This window comes from Notamacropus eugenii, chromosome 6, assembly GCF_028372415.1.
Source record: "Notamacropus eugenii isolate mMacEug1 chromosome 6, mMacEug1.pri_v2, whole genome shotgun sequence".
In the NCBI taxonomy this organism is placed as follows: Eukaryota; Metazoa; Chordata; class Mammalia; order Diprotodontia; family Macropodidae; genus Notamacropus; species Notamacropus eugenii.
The window spans coordinates 352,120,648-352,140,695 of NC_092877.1; the positions used below are offsets into that span (position 1 = coordinate 352,120,648).

General features: G+C 43.4%; 1 protein-coding gene across 2 annotated transcripts in view; it reads right to left on the reverse strand.

The window, feature by feature from the left end:
• The window catches only part of FNDC3B (fibronectin type III domain containing 3B), a 373,090-nt gene extending 353,772 nt beyond the window's left edge, over positions 1 to 19,318 (reverse strand). Inside the window, exon 1 of one of the 2 annotated variants that reach the window (XM_072618464.1) lies at positions 19,129 to 19,318. The gene's annotated coding sequence lies outside the window, so the exon portion shown is untranslated. Of the gene's footprint in view, positions 1 to 18,296; positions 18,444 to 19,128 lie in introns of those variants that run through there. The other variant, XM_072618466.1, reaches the window with a different exon arrangement.
• Between the last annotated feature and the right edge of the window lie 730 nt (positions 19,319 to 20,048).

Sequence of the window (20,048 nt, forward strand, 5' to 3'; positions counted from 1 at the left end):
ACCTACTATGAGCAAAGCATCTAGGTTTTGCAGTGGATAGAGATCAGGGTCAGGAAGCCTCAGCTTTGTGAGTTCAAATCAGGCCTCACTTACGCTCCCTCAACTACCAGTGCAGCCTCAGCTACATCCTCTGTAAAGTGGGGATTAGCCCTCCCTCACAGGACTTTTATGAGGACATAATATATGGAAAGGGCTTTTGGAAGATCAAAGCATTACGTAAATGTTGGCTATTATCATTATTAACACAAGTCTCCCCAGATATGCAAGATGCATAGGAGCAGGTACAATTATTTTGTCTTGGTATCCAATCACCTGGCACATCATAGGTGCTTCATAAATGCTGAATGACAGACTGAATGAACAAGGCCATCCACCACAGTTAAAGTGATTGTTCTTTTCTAGAGACACCAGAGACAAGTGACCCAAGGACTGAAGGCTGTTCTGAAGCCTTCCTCAACTCAAAAAAAAAAAAAGTTTTAAACCTCCACTAAAAAGGGGGAAAAAAGGGTCACTCTCACTGTTTAAGTCCCAGGCTCAGTAAGACAGGCATGTAGCCCTAGAGGAACTGGCACACACCTGGCACAGGAGGGACAGATTTGGAGTTAGAGCATCCAGAACACAAAAATTTGTTTTAACTTCACATGTATAACGAACTAGTCATCATTACATGCCTTCTCAAGGGGTGTGGAAGGGGCAAGAAGGAGGGAGAGAATTTAGAACTCGGAATTTCTTAAAATGAATGCTAAAAATTGTTTTACATGTCATAGGGAAACATTTAACAAAATGAACAAACATTTAAAAAGTAAAAACAAATTTGTCTTAATTAAAGAAATACCACCACTCATTCACTACCTATGGGACTCAAGTGACTAGCCTCCCTGCTCCTCACTTTTGTCAACTGTAGCACAAGAAGGCTGGATACAGGATGACTTCTATGGTCCCTTCTAACTCCAAATCTAGAACCCCATGAAAAACCTGTTTCCAGTCAAGTCAACAATCTAGGATTACCACATGCCACTCACTGGGCTATAAGCATGAGGGGTCACAAAGGTAAAAAAAAAAAAAAATCCCTGCCCTCAAGGCTCATATTTTAATGGGGAAGAAAACAGGTCAATGTAAACAACTGTGTAGGGGAGAGATATTTACAGGATAAGATGAGGATAATCTTCAAGGAAGGGGGACCAGGAGAAGGCTCTTGGAGAATGATGCTATCAGAAGGGATTTCTGTGGATTTTTTATTCATCCCACCTTCCCCTCAACCATCCTCCTTTCCCCAAACACACCAACCACCATTTTCCCCACACAACCAACCCAGGTGGATGACTGTCTTTAACAAGTGGTTTCTTGATTGGATGAATTCTCAAAGCTGTGAACCTGGGTAAGCCACTACTTACCTCTACCCACTCACCCTCAATCTTCGTCTAGGGCTAAATCCCAAAGCCTATGAGCTGCCTCAGCTGTTGGGCCTTAAGAGCCCTGAGGACCTTGGTGAAGAACCTTAGGACCCTGGGACTAGGTACTGCCCTCAGTAAGTAGCTACTGACATTAATCTAAAATGAGCTGGGAGGATCTGAGATCCCCTCAAACAGAAAAGTAATGGGAGAAGTTGAACAATCCTAATACCTTCTGCATTCAGAGAAGCTTCCACATGTTATTTCATGTATATTTACGAATTAACCCTCAAGTCAATGCTATGCCCATTTCACAGATGAGAGACATAAAGACTGACTTTATTCGGGGTCATTCCATTAGATAGTACTAAAGTCAAGTCCAAAACCTTACTCCCCACTCTCATCCTTTTCACAAAGATTTTGCAGAAAGATACTCCGAGTTAGGACGACATCTAGTCTGACCCCTCATTTTAAAGATGAGTAAAGGCCAATGTGGTGAAGTCACTTGCCCTCTGTAAAGGACAGAGGCCAGATTTTAACTGCGAACCAACTGGAGTCATGCTCAAGTCAATCAACATACCCTCTCCTACATTTCAATGAAAGGGTCAAAGAATCTGGCACTGAAAGGGACCTTAGGGATTACACCATCCAGAAGTTCTTAGCCAGAACTCATTTTTAAAAATATTTTGATAACTGTATTTCAATGTAATTGGTTTCCTGTGTAATCCTGTGTGCTTTATTTTATGCATTTAAAAACACTGCTCTGGGACACAGCACGTAGAGCTCCAGTCCAGAAGACCGGATGACCTAAAGTTCAAATGAGGCCTCTGCCACTTACTAGCTGCATGACCCTGGGCAAGTCACTTAAGATTGCCTCCAAAAGAAACTGCTCTGAGGAAACAGCTTTGCTAGACTGTCAGAGGGGTCTGTTTACAACAGAAGCTAACTCCTCATCTAGGCTAAGCCCCTCACCTTACAAATAAGTCATCATCAGTGGTCCACAAAGTCAGTAACTTGAACAAAGTCAAAGATTAAAAAAAATTTTTGTTCCTATCATACTATGTACCCGACACATAGTAGCCCCTCAGTGAGCAGACTCTGGGTTCACTTCTTCAGGTATACCCTAGAATCCCAAAATGTGAAAATACAGTAATAAGACCTAGCTTAAACGCGATAAACTTTTATAGATGAAAGATTAAATAAGTTCTGTATTAAGAAAGAGACATTTTCTTTATAAGTAACAAAAAAATCTCAACTCCACGTATGTGGTTTCCTCCCCCAAAAGAACTGTGTTTTATGTATTTTCCTATAGGCTTATCTTTATACCGCAGGACCAAACATATTGTCTCATACAATGTAGGTGCTTAATAGATAAAGCTTACTGAATTAAATTGCTACTTTGGGACCTTAGGCAAGTTCATTTCTCTGGATCATTGTTTTCTTACCCATAAGCAGACAGGGGTCACTTCCCTTCCAGGACTACCATCTGTGATCCAATGTGTGAAGAAATTTCTAGATAACCTTTTCTCAACCATTTTATCAAGATTCTAATCCTGAAACAGGCATTCAATTAAAAAGATGGAAATTATTTTAGGGATTTTTAAGTTAGGTTTTTTTTTTTAATTGCTATTAATCTGCCAAAGAAGAACATCTGACAGCCAGTTAGCAAACGCCCCACCAATGAACTCAAGCGATGATGACTCAGTGGAGGCTGACATTTAGAAAACTTCGTCATTCTCTCTGCATTTGTCCCAGGCCAGGCTCACCCACCTCTGTTAGAGACAGAGGCAGCCATGCCCACTCCCATCCTGGCTTCAAAGGCTCCCAAGACACTTAACCCACTGGATTAAAAGGTCTAAGGAACACTGGGGAAAGGAAAGGAATTTGAATCTAGTACAGTGCTTCTGTTTGGTTCCAGCATTCTCCTACTGTGTGGGAACAGAATCCAAACAGCCCTGGACTAATTTGGGACGATCAGAAAGTGAAACATTCGAAATAGGAAGTGACACTATTTCCTTAACTAAAAACCCAACAAGAGTTCAGTAGCCAACCGCAGATGTGTGTTAAAAACGGACTTCTAAAAAATAATGCTGACAAGTGTTATTAGCAAGTCAGGAGTCATTTGGAAGAATTCTTAACCGAAAAAAACAAGAAATAAAAGTTATTAAGAAAGAAAGAATTGTGACAAGTAACTCATCAACAAAATGTAAGCCCTTAACCCTGGGCAAATCATCATGTTTTCCTCAGTTTCCTTGTCAGTAAACGAGGAGATGGAAATGGTATGCCACTCCAGTACGTATGCCACTCTAGTATGTCTGCCAGGAAAACTCCTAATGGGGGTCACAATGAGTCAGAACTACAACATAAGAAGTATTTATTGAGTGCAGCAGATAAGATAAACCTTATGACACCAGCACTGGTGGGTGGGGGACAGCAGCAAAGGCCTCCCTGGAGGAGGTGACCTCTGGGCTGAGCCTTAAAGGAGGTCCATACTTCTGAAAGTCCAGAGCTCACAGAGGCACGCCCGGCAAAAGGAGCGGCCAGCATGAGACAAGACAACAGAAGAGGGATGATGAGGGGGGCTCCTTGGCTGGAGCTTAGAGGATGGAGAGCGGCAGGGCGGGGTGGGGCCAAGCTGCAGAGAACATCCAACAACCAACACAGGTCTGCAGATCTGACCCTGGGGAGAAATGGGAGCTCCAGAGGTTTACTGAGGACAGAGGCAGGACGGGGCAGCCCTCCCGCACTGCAGGGGCAGCCCTCCCGCACTGCAGGACCATCCCTTTCAGCAGCCTGAGGCTCCATGCAAGGAGACCCACTGGAAAGCTTCTCATTTCTTTTTAATCAATACAAATAAAAAATAAGAAAAACCATCACATAGGGAAAATATTTTCCATCCAATACAATCAGATAAAAGTCTGATATCCTGGATATATTGGAAGACACCGGACACAAAATAAGGTGCCACTCGTTTCCCAATAATTAAGGGGTCAAAGGATAATGAACTTTCAAAGGGAAAATGGCAAGTGATCAGTGGCCAAAAGCAATCATTATTCTTAGTCGCCTGTGGTTTAAAAAAACCCAAAAGAAAAATACCTTTTTACCTCTGGGCAAACTGACATCTGAGAGGACTTGGAAGGCCAAGGGGCTAACATATGCTGCTGAAGCGGTACAGTCTCCCTCCTCCTTCCCTGCCTTCCTCCAAGCCCCACCTAACATACCCTCCTCTGTAGGAAGCCTCCCTTAAGGTCTGTGGATTATCTCCAATGTATCTTGTTTACAGGGCAGAGAGGCAGCGCAGTGCACAGAGCACCAGGCCTCGAGTCAGGAAGACTCATCTCGCTGAGTTCAAATCTGGTTTCAGACACTTACGAGCTATGTGATCCTGGGCAAGTCACTTAACCCTGTCTGCCTCAGTTTCCTCATCTGTAAAATGAACTAGAAAAGGAAACGGCAAACCACTCCAGTATCTTTGCCAAGAAAACCCCCAAATGGGGTCATGAAGAGTCAAACGTACCTAAAATGACTGAATAATAAAAATATCTTTTATGTTTATTGTTTCCAAACGTTGTTTCCCCGTTAGAGAACATTTTTGCCTTTCTGTCACGACCAGGGCCTAGGCCTGGCACACCATAGGTACTTAATTCATGCTTACTGACTAACACTGACTGAACTCCAGAAAATAACCTGCAACTACCGTAGGACGGTAGGAAGAGCCCAATAATTGCTTAATGACTGGCTTGGCAACAGCCAACCTGGGTCCTAATGAAACATACCTCCCTCCTAGGCAAAGAGACTGGAGGAAGGCAGCACCATGCATTGTCTGCTGCAGCTCCCATACGGGCTGTTTCTACTTACCTGCTTTACTCTGTTATAAAGGAGGGGTCAATGTTTTGAGGGGAGAAAGGGTCAGAGATCTAGAAATGACAGATGGAAAAATAAGAAGAATCAATAAATCTTATTTCAGAAAAGAAACTGATCGAGGGCCGTGCCCCAACAGACAAACTGCGGAAGTTTGGGGAAAAAATGGTAACTACCCACAACTCTTGAAAAAAAGGCATAGAAACTTGGAAAGGCTTATCTAAATGATTCAGGGCGAAGTAAGCTGAACCAAAATAAACAAATGACATGATAATGGAAAGAAAAAAGACAGCAGAAATTAAAGGAACTCGATGACCTATCTGGACTGATGATAACAATACTGTAGGAAGAAAGGTGGTGGACTATGAGTGTGGAATGAGGTATACATACCTCCCTCACTAAACAACAAATAATAATAAAAAAGAGAGCCTGCTCTAAGAGGGGCAGTAACAGCAGTATTTTTAAACATATCAATTAAACATTTTTTTGAAAACATCGTTAAATCTTTTCATTAATAGAAGGTAACTCTACATCAGAGTTGGATCTAGAAAAAAGAGAGTTTCAAATCGTCAATAAATTGCATACTCTTTGACCCAGCAGTAATTCTAATAGATCTATACTCCAAAAAAAAAAAAAAAATCAAAGAAGGAGGTAAAGATCCATATGTACAAAAAAAGTATTTATAATGGCTCTTTGTAAAGGCAAAGAACTGGAAACCAAAGGGGAGCCCATCAACCGGAGACTGGCTGACCACATTATGGTACATCAATGTAAAGAAATATTAATGTGATGAGAAACCAAAGATCTGTACGAACTGAAGCACACTCAAGTGTGGAGAACCCAGAGGATAATTTCTACAATAACTACACGTAAAGACAAACTTGGAGCAATTTAAAGACTTTCCACACAATATTCAATCATGATTCCTGAGGACCAGTGATGAAAGCCTGTCGCCCGCCTCCTGATGGAGAAGTGACAGACTCCAGATGCAAAATGAGACATACATTTTTGGATACTGCTCAATGTGACCATTTGTTTTGACTATGTATATTTGTTACAAAAGTTTTGGTTTTGTAATTCTCTCTTAATTGGAGGGATGGAGAGTGGTGTGAGAGAGAAAAATTGGTTGTTAATCGAAGAAAATATTATAAAAATAAAATTATATTTTAAAAAAAGAAAAGGTTTCTTCAATAATCCTGAAATTTATGAATTTTACTGAGCTAACTACAACAAAAGAAATATATACACAGATATATATTATATATATAGGCTCTATTCTAAGATTTTTTTCTGCCTTGCCCCTTCCTATTTTTGACACCTAAAAAATAATTACCTGTTTTCTCTATGGATTCTAAGGTACTAATGTTATAATAATCTTCCAAAAACTTCTCTAGAAAACTTGGACAAGTATTATAGTGGGAATGTCCTGTGGAACAAAAGGGACCTGGATTTCAACCCTCCCTCTTGCACCTGCCAGGTGTGTTACCAGCATGGGGCAAGTCACTTACATCAGCGTCCCCTGAAAACCAGAACTACACCCACAATACGTGTTATTTCACAGGCTTGTCAGGAACATCTAATGATGTTCAATGGAGGGAACGCACTTAGCAAACCTTTAAAATGCTATGTAGCTGTCATTAACTTTTAATACTGAAACAGAAATATTATAATACAATTGTTTTATCATTGATATTATCTTCCCTAGGTGATCAAAACTTAGATGATGGAGGTAAAGGTAAATAATAATATGCATTAATTTTTTTAAAGAGGAAATAGAAATAAATATTATTATTAATAAAATAAAAACAAGCATTCTAAACATTTTAAAAGTAGAAATTAATATAATTATTAATAAAACAAAACATCCTTATCTTTTATTAAATGAAATAAAAATAATTACTAATATGCTAATCATTTAATGGATATAATTATTAATAAAAATAAATGATTTTTATTATATAATGGATATAACTATTAATAAAAATAAATAAATGATTTTTATTATATAATGGATATAACTATTAATAAAAATAAATAAATGATTTTTATTATATAATGGATACAATTATTAATAAAAATAAATAAATGATTTTTATTATATACTGGATGTAATTATTAATAAAAATAAATGAAAGCAAGCATTGTGTTCTTTTATTAAATGAAATAAAAATACATATAATTATTAATAGAAATAATAAATAAGAACAAGCAAACATTCTAATCTTTTTTTAAAACACCACCCTTTATCTCAGTGTATTTTTTAAAGATGTTTAAGATTGTGCTCTCTTTCCTAAGAAGCCTCAGGCCATAAGCAGAACAACAATTTTTTTCTTAAAAATTAAAGGGCTCTTTAAAAATCAGCAACATCAGAAGGTAATTTGAGGCAAGGAATTGACTACTTAACCACACTTCTGGGCCCAGATGTGCAAAGGCTCTCAAGCTCCCATATAAGGACTGCATAACCTCCAGAATTCAGTAAGAAAAAAAGGTGATTGGTGGATCCAGAAGCATTAAAAAAAACTGCACACACATTTTTTCCAGTTTACAGCCTTACTCTCTGGCCAGCTGAGATGGGGAGAAGTCATTACTCTACGAATACCTCCATGGTGAGGGAGCCGATGGGAATCCCTCTTTCTGGGGGAGACAATCAGAATCCCTACTGTAGATGGAGAACTACTGAGAAGCAAGAACATTCTTGAAGGACCTTGGGGGCCCCCAGGTCCACTCAGCCTTCACTCACCCCAGAAACCAGGGGGGAAGGAGCCAACTCCCACCTTTGTCCTTAGCTCACCTCCAGTGAACCCTTCCTGTCAAGACAGGGGAAAAAGCCAAGGGACTCTCCAACAAAGAAGGCATTCAGGGCTGCCAGCTTGCCCAGGTTCTGCTCAGACAGTTGAAGAAGACCCAGGGCCCACTGTGAATCCCAGAATCACCTTGCCCAGAAGCTGGTTCTCAGAGTGGAAGGAGGCAGAGCTGATCTCTCTGGCTCCTCTCCCATCTCCCCTTGGGTGGTCTCAGAAGTGGCAACCCAAGGTCTGGTGAAAATGAAGGAGCAAGACAGGTTGAAGGACAAAGACTCCATGACCCAAGAAGATGCTGACCAGAATCAAAGATCCATCACTGGGGAACAAAAAGAGGCAGAAGGCAGTCTAGGCATTCATCCTCTACTAGAAGAAACAACCGGCAAACATACATACAAAGCAGCAGACTGGGGTTTGGAGCCTGGCTCAGATAAATAATGGGTATATAAAGAGAGTCTGGGGAAGTCACCGATTCAGCTTCTCAGTTACAGAATGGGGATATGTGACCTCAGACATGCCCCTTAACCTTCCTAGGCTTCAGATTCCTCATCAATAAAAGGTGAGGACCTCCGAGGTCAGAAATCTGATCTGATCAGGTGACACACCCACATTGGGTGGTGAAACCTGTGTCAATCTGAAAGTGATAAAAGTCTAAGCTGTTATTAAATTTTACTTGCATTTATAATACTATATAATTCCCATCAGCTCAGTATTGCATATATATATTTCATATATAAATAATACTAAATATGTATAATTTCATTTAACTAAACTTCATGCTTGTTTCTTTTTTAGTGGAATGCTCAGAAATAAGACAATTTATTTTTTTGGATTATGACTTGTGATTTCACTGGTTTAGTCACTTGCTCTGCATCTTACAGCGGGGCATTTAGAGGCAACGGCTCAGGCAAGATCACACAGCCAGGATGTGTGAGGGGTAGAACTTAACCCAAGTCTTCCATCAACTACACCAGTGGTTCTCAAACTTTAGGATCAGAACCCCCAACGCTCTTAAAAAATTCCCCAAAAGCTTTGGTTTAGGTGGGTTCTATCCACTGATATTTACCATTTTTTGTTACTGTTGAGTTGTTTCAGGATCTGAATCTTCATGATCCCATTGTGGGATTTTCTTGGCAAAGACACTGGATTGGTCTGACATTTCCTTCTCAGCTCATTTTATAGATGAGGAAACTGAAGCAAACAGGGTTTTTTAAAGGACTTGCCCGTGATCATATAGTCAAAAATTGTCTGAAGCCAGATTTGAACTGAAGTCTTTTGGACTGCAGGCCTATCACTACCACTCCAGGTCCTAGCACTATCCACTGTGCTACCTAGCTACCCAATATTTACCATATTAAAAATCAAAACAAAATTTTTAAATACTCATTAATTCACTTAAAAATAAAAATAAACATATTACATGCTAATAGATTACATTTTTATGAGGAATAACCCTACTTTCCCAAACCAAAAAAAAAAAAACTGATGAAAAGAATTGGTAGTTTTACAGATTTCTGCAAATTTCTTTCATGAAAAAATTGGGCCTCACATAGATATATATGTATATCATATATAAATGATATACATATATATTATATATGTATAAAATTAGAAAAGGGCCATTATTTAATAGATAAATATTTCTGAGTATTTTCATGAAAATAGTTTTGACTTCAATGACTCCTCTGGCCAAAGGCTCTCAGGGACCTCTGGGAGTCCAAGGACCCTTCTTTGAGAAACCAGTGCATGACATCACACTGCGATGGCCTTTCCACGGGTCTCTAAGAATTTATTCATTAAAGATGACCTAAGAGATCATCTCATCCACTCCACCTTCATCTCACAAATGAAGACATTGAAGCCCAAAGGGGTTCACCATCTTGCCCAAGGTTACAAGAGAAAGTAGATAAGTAAGAGAAATTTGAACTCAGGTCTTAAAACCCTAAATCTAACCCTCTCTCCGCTGTGGCAAAATGTAAGACCAGCACTAAATTAGACTGACCAGGGATACTCTGAGGAGGGTCCAAGAGATGAGGCCATTATTTCCTTTGGGGTTGGCCCAAATCTCTAAAGAACCATCTAAATCTGTTCTGATGCTTTAGCAGACTATGAATCTCCTGGGAAAGTGCTGCTTACAATTTTATACCATGGCAAGAGGGCAACTAAAACTTCTTTCTGGAGTCACACCAACACTTTCTGGTGTTCACACCTCCCCTAAGGATGGGAGCAGAGTCTTTGTACCTTCAAGACTTTGATTTTCTAAGCTTTCTAGTCTCTATCTATGGACTGCTATAAAATACATGGTGTCTGTTATATGTTAAAATACCACATTGAGCTAAATAGATGACATAGTGGATAGAGAGAAGAGAGGGCTGGCCTTAGAAATAGTGAATTCGAATCCTTCAACTAACAGTAACATTTCTGTGCCCTAGTAACTCCTTAAGACTAAGCTACAGAAAAGGTGCCAAGATGGGCAGAATTTCCCTACCTGGGAGGTCCTTATTCTAATGAACTCACAGGTTCAGTCCTGGATCCCCCATCCCCTATATTCTATAACAGAAAATCAATTAAATCAACCATTTACTGATTAGGGGAGTGATGGATGACATGTTTGTCTCCTTAATCTCCAGGTGACTCACTGAACAATTTCAAATGGAGAACTGCCACTTCTATCCCTATCAGGATTGGGAGAAATTGTCCTCTTTTCCAAAATAATAACAATTCATGGGATTTATCACAGTGAAAAAATTAGCAATAACAGGAAAAAGTTAGCAGTAACACAGTCTACCTAATTCATAAAGTGGAAAGGAAGACAGAGGAAAAATTTTCAAAATAAATGAGGCGCAGCTAGGTAGCACAGAATCTATTAGAGTCAGAAGGACATGAGTTCAAATTTGACCTCTGATACTTCCTAGCTGTGTGACCCTAGGCAAATCACTTAACCTGGATTGGGATTAATGCCCCCCCCAAAAAGACAGATAAAATTAAGAATTTTCTATCCTTTTATTTAGTGGCTATGAAATAGACCTGGACAGAATTCTTAACAAATTCTAACTAAACTAAACTAAAATCTGATCCTTAAAAGTCATTTTAAATAGTCACCCCACAGAAAAAAATCACATTAATGTGGAAAGATTAGGGAAGATAAAACTGAAAGACTGAAAATCATAAGACTTATTCTTTAAAGAATTCATTTTAATTACTGTTGAGTAAATACAATAACAAGCTACTGGAAAGTGCACTGAATGAAAGTCGTGATAACAATGGTCTATATTTAACACACACAAAGCACCAATCTGACTATACGGCCACAAACCTGAGATAAGCAGGGTTGGACTATTTATATTGATTTTCAGCAAATAGATGCCTTTAAGGTCCATTCCCTTAATTAACATTTCCCTTAGGATCATACTTATAAACATATATGTATGTATATTATATGCATACATATGTATATCATACATACACGCACATGTACATATCAACATGGGTAGGGATGGATGGGGGGGGGTGTGCGCACGCACGCGCACACTGCTCTCTTCTCACCTCATTCCCTCCACAGAATGTAAGTTTGTGGAAGAAAAGAGACTGGTTTCATTCTGTTTTGATTCCCCAGAACCTGAGCAGGCACTGAATGAAATGACTGCCCGATATTTTCCTCTTGCTTAGTGCTCATAATGGACACATGTACAAGGTGCTTCACTACGTCATAAGAGATGAAAAATAATAAAGTCCCTGACCTTACTAGGTCAGGGAGAACTTAGCCCTCGTGAGAGGGTGCAATCACTCCCAGATTGGGGGTTGGAGGGGGGGTATTTGAAGGCCAGAAATGTAGGGAGTTCATGCTAATCCTGTTAGGAAGTTGTTTTCCCCCAATTACATCAAACCTGAGTCTTCCCATTTCTAGCTCTCCCCCTAGGTCTGTCCTCTGGGGTCACATGGAGAAATAAGTCTAATCCGGCTTCCATATGACCACCCTTTCAAATACTTGAAGACAGCTGCTTTCCCCCAAGTCATCTCTTCTCTAGGTTAAACATGCGAGCCAACGTTAGGCAGCTGCTACATACCAGGTACCAGGCTGGGCACCTGACACAGGAAAACTAAACTGACAAGGAGCTTACATTCTACAGTCAGGAATGAAGGAAGAAAGGGAGGGAGTGAAGGAAGGGAAGGAGAGAGGGAGAGAGGGAGGAAGGGAGGAAGGGAGGGAGGGAGGGAGGAAGGGAGGAAGGGAGGGAGGGAGGAAGGAAGAAAGGAAGGAAGGAAGAAAGAAAGGAAGGAAGAAAGGAAAAAGTAAGTGGGTGAGAAGGGGAGTCCCAATCCTTCCTTCTACAGGGCTCCTCCAAGTCACTTTTGCTCTCGCTGGGCCCCCAGAACTAAACAGGCCTATGCCATGAATAAAATATGGGGGAGGGGAGGGGGGGGATTGCATGAAATGAACACTGCAATCTACCTAAAGCAGAAACAATGGTAATTTTGAAGTACAAGTACATCTCCCCGCTTGGGGTCATTTTTTTAATCAGAGTTGAGCTGCCTATAACACCAAGGGCCTTCTACCTCTTAGCCCCCTATACAGGGTCCTTCACCATTTTTGCTAACGTTTGGACCTCTCCAGCAGGCGGATGAAGCTTGCAAATACCTCCGAATAAGGTTTTTAAGAAGGGTAAATTAAAATACATTTAATTATAAAGTAAAACAATTATTAAGATGCCATTTTCCCCCACCTCCCCAGGTGAGAGACTCCCTGAAATCTACCTCCCAAGGGATAAAGGCACCCCGATCTAAAGTCAATTCTATACTGCAGAGGGCAACTCATCCATCCAGTCAACACACACTTTCTCAGAAACCCCAAGAGTCAACATTTTTAAATGTGTTCTTTATCTGGGGGTCTGTATTTAGGGTTCATTTGTAAATCTCAACTGGAGGGGGCTGAGGGGAGAAAATTGAAGGATTTATTCCTTTTCCAACTTAGGATCATTCTGGCCTGTAGATGGCAGGTCACCATTGTGTATCTCTCTCCTCTGATTTCCATTTAGTGGTTTGAAAAACTTCCCCCTTCATACCTTCAGTCTCCAGGGACGGATCACACAGTGACATTAAACCTGGGCCATAAACTGCTCCCCTCCTGATCTGCGTGGTAAAGAGGAATTCCGGATGCTTCTCATACTCTTATCTTTAAACATACTGAAAGCACTCTGTCCAGCCTCTCCCCTCCTCCCTTGACCTGTCAATTTCATGGGGAGAGGTCTATCTCATAGGGGGGAGCACAGACCAGAAGCTCCTAGTAACAACATTAAAACTTTAAAACTTTTCCTTGAGCTGTGTGTACGTATCTCTGTCTCTCTCATATCACATAAAGCCATACCACACTTGAACCAAAATACACTATTCTGGTAAATAGATTTAACTTAAGTTAAAGTTTAATTTTTTTTTAAACAAATCCTCTCTGCCACCCTCAAGCCCCACCTCTCCACACACCCATACACACATAAACACATACACGGAAGTATTTAAAACTCTTACTGAAAACCCCAAGAATTAATGTTTATTTGAAGATTATTTTTTATGATATGAAAATATTACAAATTAAAGTAGGCGGTAGGAGGGAGAGGAGCCAGGAGTTTCTAGAATTTGTGCTGAATCCCAGAGGGCAAAAAAACTGGCTAGATTTTACACAGCAAAGACCACAAAACGTACAACACACAAGTCACACACAAACACAAAAGTTCCACCCAACAGCCAATTATGAACCAATTAGATTTATTAAAACCAATGATCACAAAAACATCAAGAATCTCTATCACTCTGCACTAAAACACACGCAATAGCATCACAGACCATCAGTTTTCCAACCACAGTCCTAAGAATGACCCCAAGTCAAACCAGATGAATTCACTCTCTTCAAAAAATGAGAAGTGATCCAGCCTTCTAGGCCAGCTTCAGGCCACATCGACAGAAGTTTAAAAAAAAAAAACAACACAGCCAACAGTGCTCAAGTGGGATGAATTATGGATGGTCCAAAATGTGACATAAGCTGATGTGGCCCTTTGGGGAGGGGGGGCTGGGAGATGAAATCCCATAAGCAGAACCTTCAAGCATGAATGCTGTTTTACTTACTAATTAAAAGGGGGAAATCAAGGGCATACAGCCTCCGTCCAAGCATAGTTTAGAAGGCTATACTAACTGCCAAAAACTACACTTGGAACAGATCTGCCATGATCCTCTTTACACTTTTAGTTTCATGGTTACAGACCCAAGGACCCAATTCCAAAACCAGCCCCTGGGGGAAAAACTACAAGAAAAATCCACTGCAAAGTACCTCGACATGCAACAAACTTATCATGATTCAATTCAACAAGTATTTACTAAGCCTTTACTAAGAGAAAGACAAAACAGTCTTTACCCTCAGAGTTTAAATTCAACCAGTGGGAAAGAAAACATACACAGAAAAACCTGAATAATCCTGTGAGTTCCTATTCTGTATGCATGGATGTGTGGGTATAGAATAAATCACTAAGGCTGTGATTTTACTAAATAAATAATTTGCTAAGTAAATTGCTAACCCTATGATTTTATTCTTATCCCCCAATTACATCATGACCTCCTACACTCCAAACAGTTCATGAACCTGGTGTTCTTTGCTATGGCTGATCAATTACCAAAGTGTTAAAAATTCCATAATACAATGCAACCATTCTGAACATAACTCAGTTAGACTGATAATGATTCCTGGCGGACCAAGAGCCCCGATCACCAGAGAGGCCTCCTGACAAATGCCTGCTGAATTCAATGATCAGTCAATAACTCAATAATCAACTGAATAATTCAATAATCAATTCGATAATGTAGGCAATAATACCAGAGATAGAATAAAGAAGACTGAGCTGAATGGGAATTCACCTAAGAAAAATGTCCTAGAGATGACATTTAAAATCCCCTTGTTTTCTTATGATTTAAAAGCATAGATTTATAGAAGAAAAGGGGCCTAGAGGAACCTCTCTAGTCAGTCCAGGGGTTCTGAACTTTCAGATGCCTTTGGCCATCTCCTAATAGGTAGGGAACCCCTTCTCAAAATAAATGTAATTAAATGTAATTTAAAATCAAATTTCAGTTAGAGACCAGTGAAAATAAAGATATGATTGCTTTCCTGTCCAAAGTTCAAGGAGACCCTGAAATCTCTTTAGGAATCCCAGGTTACCCAATTGGACTAGCTAGACTAGTCCAACCCACACCCACTTTACAGAAGAGGAAACTGAGGCCTGCCCAATTTGAGTGACTTGTCCAAGGTCATTTAGAGGATTCAAATACAAATCATGGGACTAAGAATTTAGTGCTAGAAGGGTCCTCTTCATTTGATACAGAAATTAAAGCTATGACGTTAAGTTCTGCCAAGGGTCATACAGTTAAGCAAGTGTCTAAAATAGCATCTGAACCCAAGGTCATCCTGACTGGAGGACTGTCCCTCATATTTCCACCCCAGTACTCCTTTGGCTAGTCCATGACTGCCTTCCTCAGTCCCTCCAAGATTGGGTACAAATCAATCACCTGGGATTTAAATCAAAATCGCTAGTAAAAAAGGCTCTGTGTTAACCTCCTCTGTACAAAGAGGTTCACTTCATTGGTTAACTAAATTTTAAGATACCCTTTTCAAGTCAATGACAGCCACAGCCTTTATGGGGGTAAGGTGGTGTGTATCCCACAAACTGTAAAGCAATGACTAGTCTGGTCTATTTCTGAGCAATTTTACAGCACCATCAGAAAAAATTAACGACAGCTGGATTATTTTCTTTTCCAAAGACAATGCATGTGAAGTCATTGGGAGGCAAATCATTGCCAATTCAAGGAAGGAAATGGTCATTTATTTATTAAGCACCTATGTGCCAAGAACTGTGCTAAATGCTTTACAAATATTATTCCATTTGATCCTCATATGACCCAGTGAAGTAATGCTGTCATTATCTTCATTTTACAGGTGAGGAAACCGAGGCAGAGATGAAGTGACTTGCCCAGGATCACACAGCTGTTCAGTGTCTTTTTTTCATTGCCAATAACAGTTACTTGAACTGTTTTCTTGAAATAAAACAAATATTCTGAATGTTTTTCTTCAGTGGCACAATCCTTTTTTCCAAACATCAGCAATATACAAACTTTAAAATTTGTAGCTTTCTACATATATATAGATTTATCAGTGTTTGACCTATTTGAAGTACTTGGATGAAGCAACTAACTCGCCCGGTCTCTCTCTCGAATCAAACTGGCAATTTGAAAATTGAATCTAAGGACATCTAGTAATATTGGTGGCCAGTCCTGGCTTGCAGTCCTAGAAATGCCGGTGACTTTGGGCCAATCATGTAGCCTCCTGACTCAGTTTCCCTATCCTGAAGAGGGGATTGGACTAAGTGAGCTCTAAGGTCCCTTCCAGCCCTAAATTTCTATGCTGCTAAAATGGGATTCTCCTGGGTTGAATTTGGATTCCTTATGAATGGGCAAAGTGGTCTCTATGGATATTCCAGAATAATCTACAGATCACCTTGGGGGCATTACCAGATCTACTGTTTTCCTTTTTCCAATTTCTCTAGAAAAGAGGTTACCGAGAGGTGCTTCCCTTGTTCTGCATACTTCTCTTCTGTCTCCCTAGGACTCCTCACCTCTTCATCCAGGCCGCCACTGACCCTCCCCTACCGGGCACAAAAGCCAGAGGATTATTTTTCTCTCCCTTCTCTCTCACACAGACCTTCCCTCCACAGGGGGCTGGAAACTGGACGAAATTCAAACCAAATTAGCTGCACATTAAAAAATAAACAGGCAAGCAATCAGGAGATGCTCCCCAACAGAAAAATCAGGGTGGCAGCAAAGTCTGAATCAATCTGGGAGGGAAAGGGGGGGGCGGAGGTAGGGGTGCAGGGAACGATAACTCACATATCAACAGGGATGGGGTTAAATACTTCTGGAACGAGCCCCCACCAAGTGTCAGGCAGGCAGGCAGCCTCGGCCCAAATCCAAATGCGATTTAAAGAAAAACACTGGGGGGGGGGGGGGGGAAGGGTGGTTAACTTTTAAAAGAGTCCGCAAACCGTAATATGTCTTGGTAAAATGCCATTTCTTTCTTTTCGTCTGGGATGGCAGAGCGAGGGCTTAAGACAAAGTCTTACTCCAAAGAAAAAATCCCCATCCCCCCATCTCTACTGCCCGAGTCCAGCCCAGCTCAACAAGTGTTCCAACTGGGCGATATCTTGCAAACCAAGGTTCAGACCCCTTTTCCATGAGGCACAAACTCATCTGGGTAGAAAAGTTGCCTTGGCTCGGTCCCCAGTCTCCTTCTCCCCCCCGTATCCAGACATTTTGGAAAAGTTTACGCGGAGAGCTCGGGCCTCCGCTGGAGCCACAAAACGCCTCCGGCTTTTTCCCCCCATTTTTTTGCACTGGAGTGACAGACCCTTCCCGCACCATCCTCATCCTCAGCCCCCCGATCCCACTCTCTACAGTGCCCGGTGCTTCTCCCCCAGCCCCAGGCCCAGGCCCAACACCTCGGGCCGAAGAGTGAGTGCAGCCCCCAGCCAGGACCCGCGACCCGAGCCTAGGCTCCAGCTTTCTGGGCCCCTAGGAGCCTCCGCGTCCCTCCCTCCTTCTTCCCCAGCTCTCAGCGCTCCTGCCTCAGGGCACAGATTCTCTTCCTCCTCCCTCCCCAACCAGATTGAGCTCCCCCAACTGGGGGCCGAAGGCGAAAGGAAGGGAGCTGGAGGGAGGCGGGAGGGTCCTCTGACCGTTCACCCCTTTCCCAACTCTACAAGTTGGGAACAACCCCTACAGTGCCGACGGCTTTCCAAAAGCAGCCCAGGGACGCAAGGAGGACACCCAGAAAGCGGGGAAATGAAGATATGGAGGAAAGGATTTGGCGGGGGGAGGGGGGACCAGGGGGGAGGAGGGGTGGAAGGAGCGGGGGAGCATTGTAAGTAAATGTCAGGGCCCTGACCCGGAGACCCGAGCCCGGGAGTCCCGCTGCGCCCCAGGAGTCTCCCGGGATTCCCGGGCTCGGCGAGCGGCGAAGGTTCGAAAAACTGCTACTTTGTAGCCTCCTGTCCCGCAAACGGCTACTTTGTAGCGCTCAGGCCCTCCTCCCACGCCCGTAGCCATGGAACCCCCAGCGCCCCGGCACCCAAAGCCCACCCCGGCTACAAAGCCCGGCAAAGGGAGGAACGGGGGGGGGGAGAGAAAGGGGGAGAAAATAAAGAGGCATCCTCACCTCCCGAGCCCGCCCCGCCGAGGGCCCCTCCCGCCCCCCGGCGCACACACAAAAGTCGTCCAAACTTCAGCAACACTTTGCGCTCTTTCATGGGTCTGGGCTGAACCCTCACACCATATGGAAAGTGACACGTCGAAGATTCCGCTGCAGCCTTCTTCCCTCCACCACCCCCCCCCGCACCCCCTCCCCTCTTTTCCCCTCCCCTTCAGGCAACGATCCTAACACCGAGATGGGGGGCGGGGGATCTCAGAGACAGGGGACCCAGGGGCGGGGGACAGAGGTGCCAGGGCGCTGGAGCAGGGAGCAGGGAGCAGGCACAACGTAGAAGAAATTAAAATTGGCCGGTTTTTCTTTTTCTTGGAAAAATGTTTTTTGGCAAAGCACTGATTGGGGGAAGGGGAAGGAATCTTCGCACTAAATGCTTCCCCCCCCACACTTTTCACACTTCGGTAGGCGCCCATCTCCATCCCCAGCCCCCCTTTCCCGGGTGTATCCCCCCCACCAGCTTCCCCCAGCCCGGAAAGTGGGGGTGGGGTGGGAAAGGGGGAGGGCGGGAGGCTCGGGGCACCCCAGCCCCTCTCCGCCTCCAGCGCAGCCTCGCCACTTAAGCCTGAAGTTTTCCTGCTCAGAAAGGAGGACGTCCCCCCGAAACCCCAAGGGTTCCCTGGAACCAACTAGCGGGACTGGGCTCGGCTCCGGGGCTTTCCGGGGCAGTCCCGCTCCTCCAACGCCTCGGCCAGGCGCGGGACCCCGCCGCCAGCCTGAGCTCTGGGGCTGCTCCTTGGCTCCCGCCCGCCCACCCTTCCCGGCCGCTGCGGCGGCCGCTCCTTACCTTCCCGAGGGCTGGAGCAGGGTGGGTGCCGGGGGCGCGTAAGAGACGGGGTCGCCCTCTGCCTGCCTGCCTGCCTGCCTGCCTGCCTGCCTGCCTGCCTGTCTGCCTGCCTGCCTGCCGGCCGGCCTGCCTTCCCTCCCTTCCAGCCAGGCAGCCCGATAAATCCGTCCTGCCGCCGCCGCCGCCGCCGCCGCCGCCTCCGCTGCTCCTCCCTCCTCCTCCCCCTCCTCCTCCTCCTCCTCCTCCTCCTCCTCCTCCTCCTTCTCCTCCTCCTCCTCCTCCTCCTCCTCCTCCTCCTCCAGCCGCCGCCGCTAAAATAACTAGCAGCAGCTTTGGGGGGAGGATTCCGCCATGTCAATGATGTCGGGACCACATGGGGATTTGGGGCCAGCCCACATACCGTAGAGTGCCGAGTAGCGCCACCCGCACAAATGCGCGTTCGCAGGCCCAGGGCGGCCCCGGGGCCGAGGGAGAGGCGGGCGTGCCCCGGCCCAGGACGCTTCCACAGCACCCTCGGGGCCTGGGGACTCGAGAAAGGCCCCCGGCTGCCTCTTCTCTGCAGTTTGCGAGGATTCCTAGGGGCGGGACCAAAGCACAATGAGAGTCTGTACCCTCAGAGAGCTTCCAGTCTGCTTGAGGGAGAAGTAACACTTTGTACACCCAAGAAATAAACGCGCCAGGAAATATATAAAGCCGCGCAAAGGTCTTAAAAGTAGTGACTATGAGTACGGCAGAATCAAGCTATCCATTTGAATTTATTACGCTTATCATGGACCTACTATGTGCCGAGCACTGTGGATGTACACAAAATAAGTGCCTAATAAATGCTTATTGATTGTCGGCAAAGCTAGGGTTACAAAGTGAAATTTATATTCTGGGGACAGCCTCTTTTGTATCCCCAGAGCTTAGCAAGATTCCTG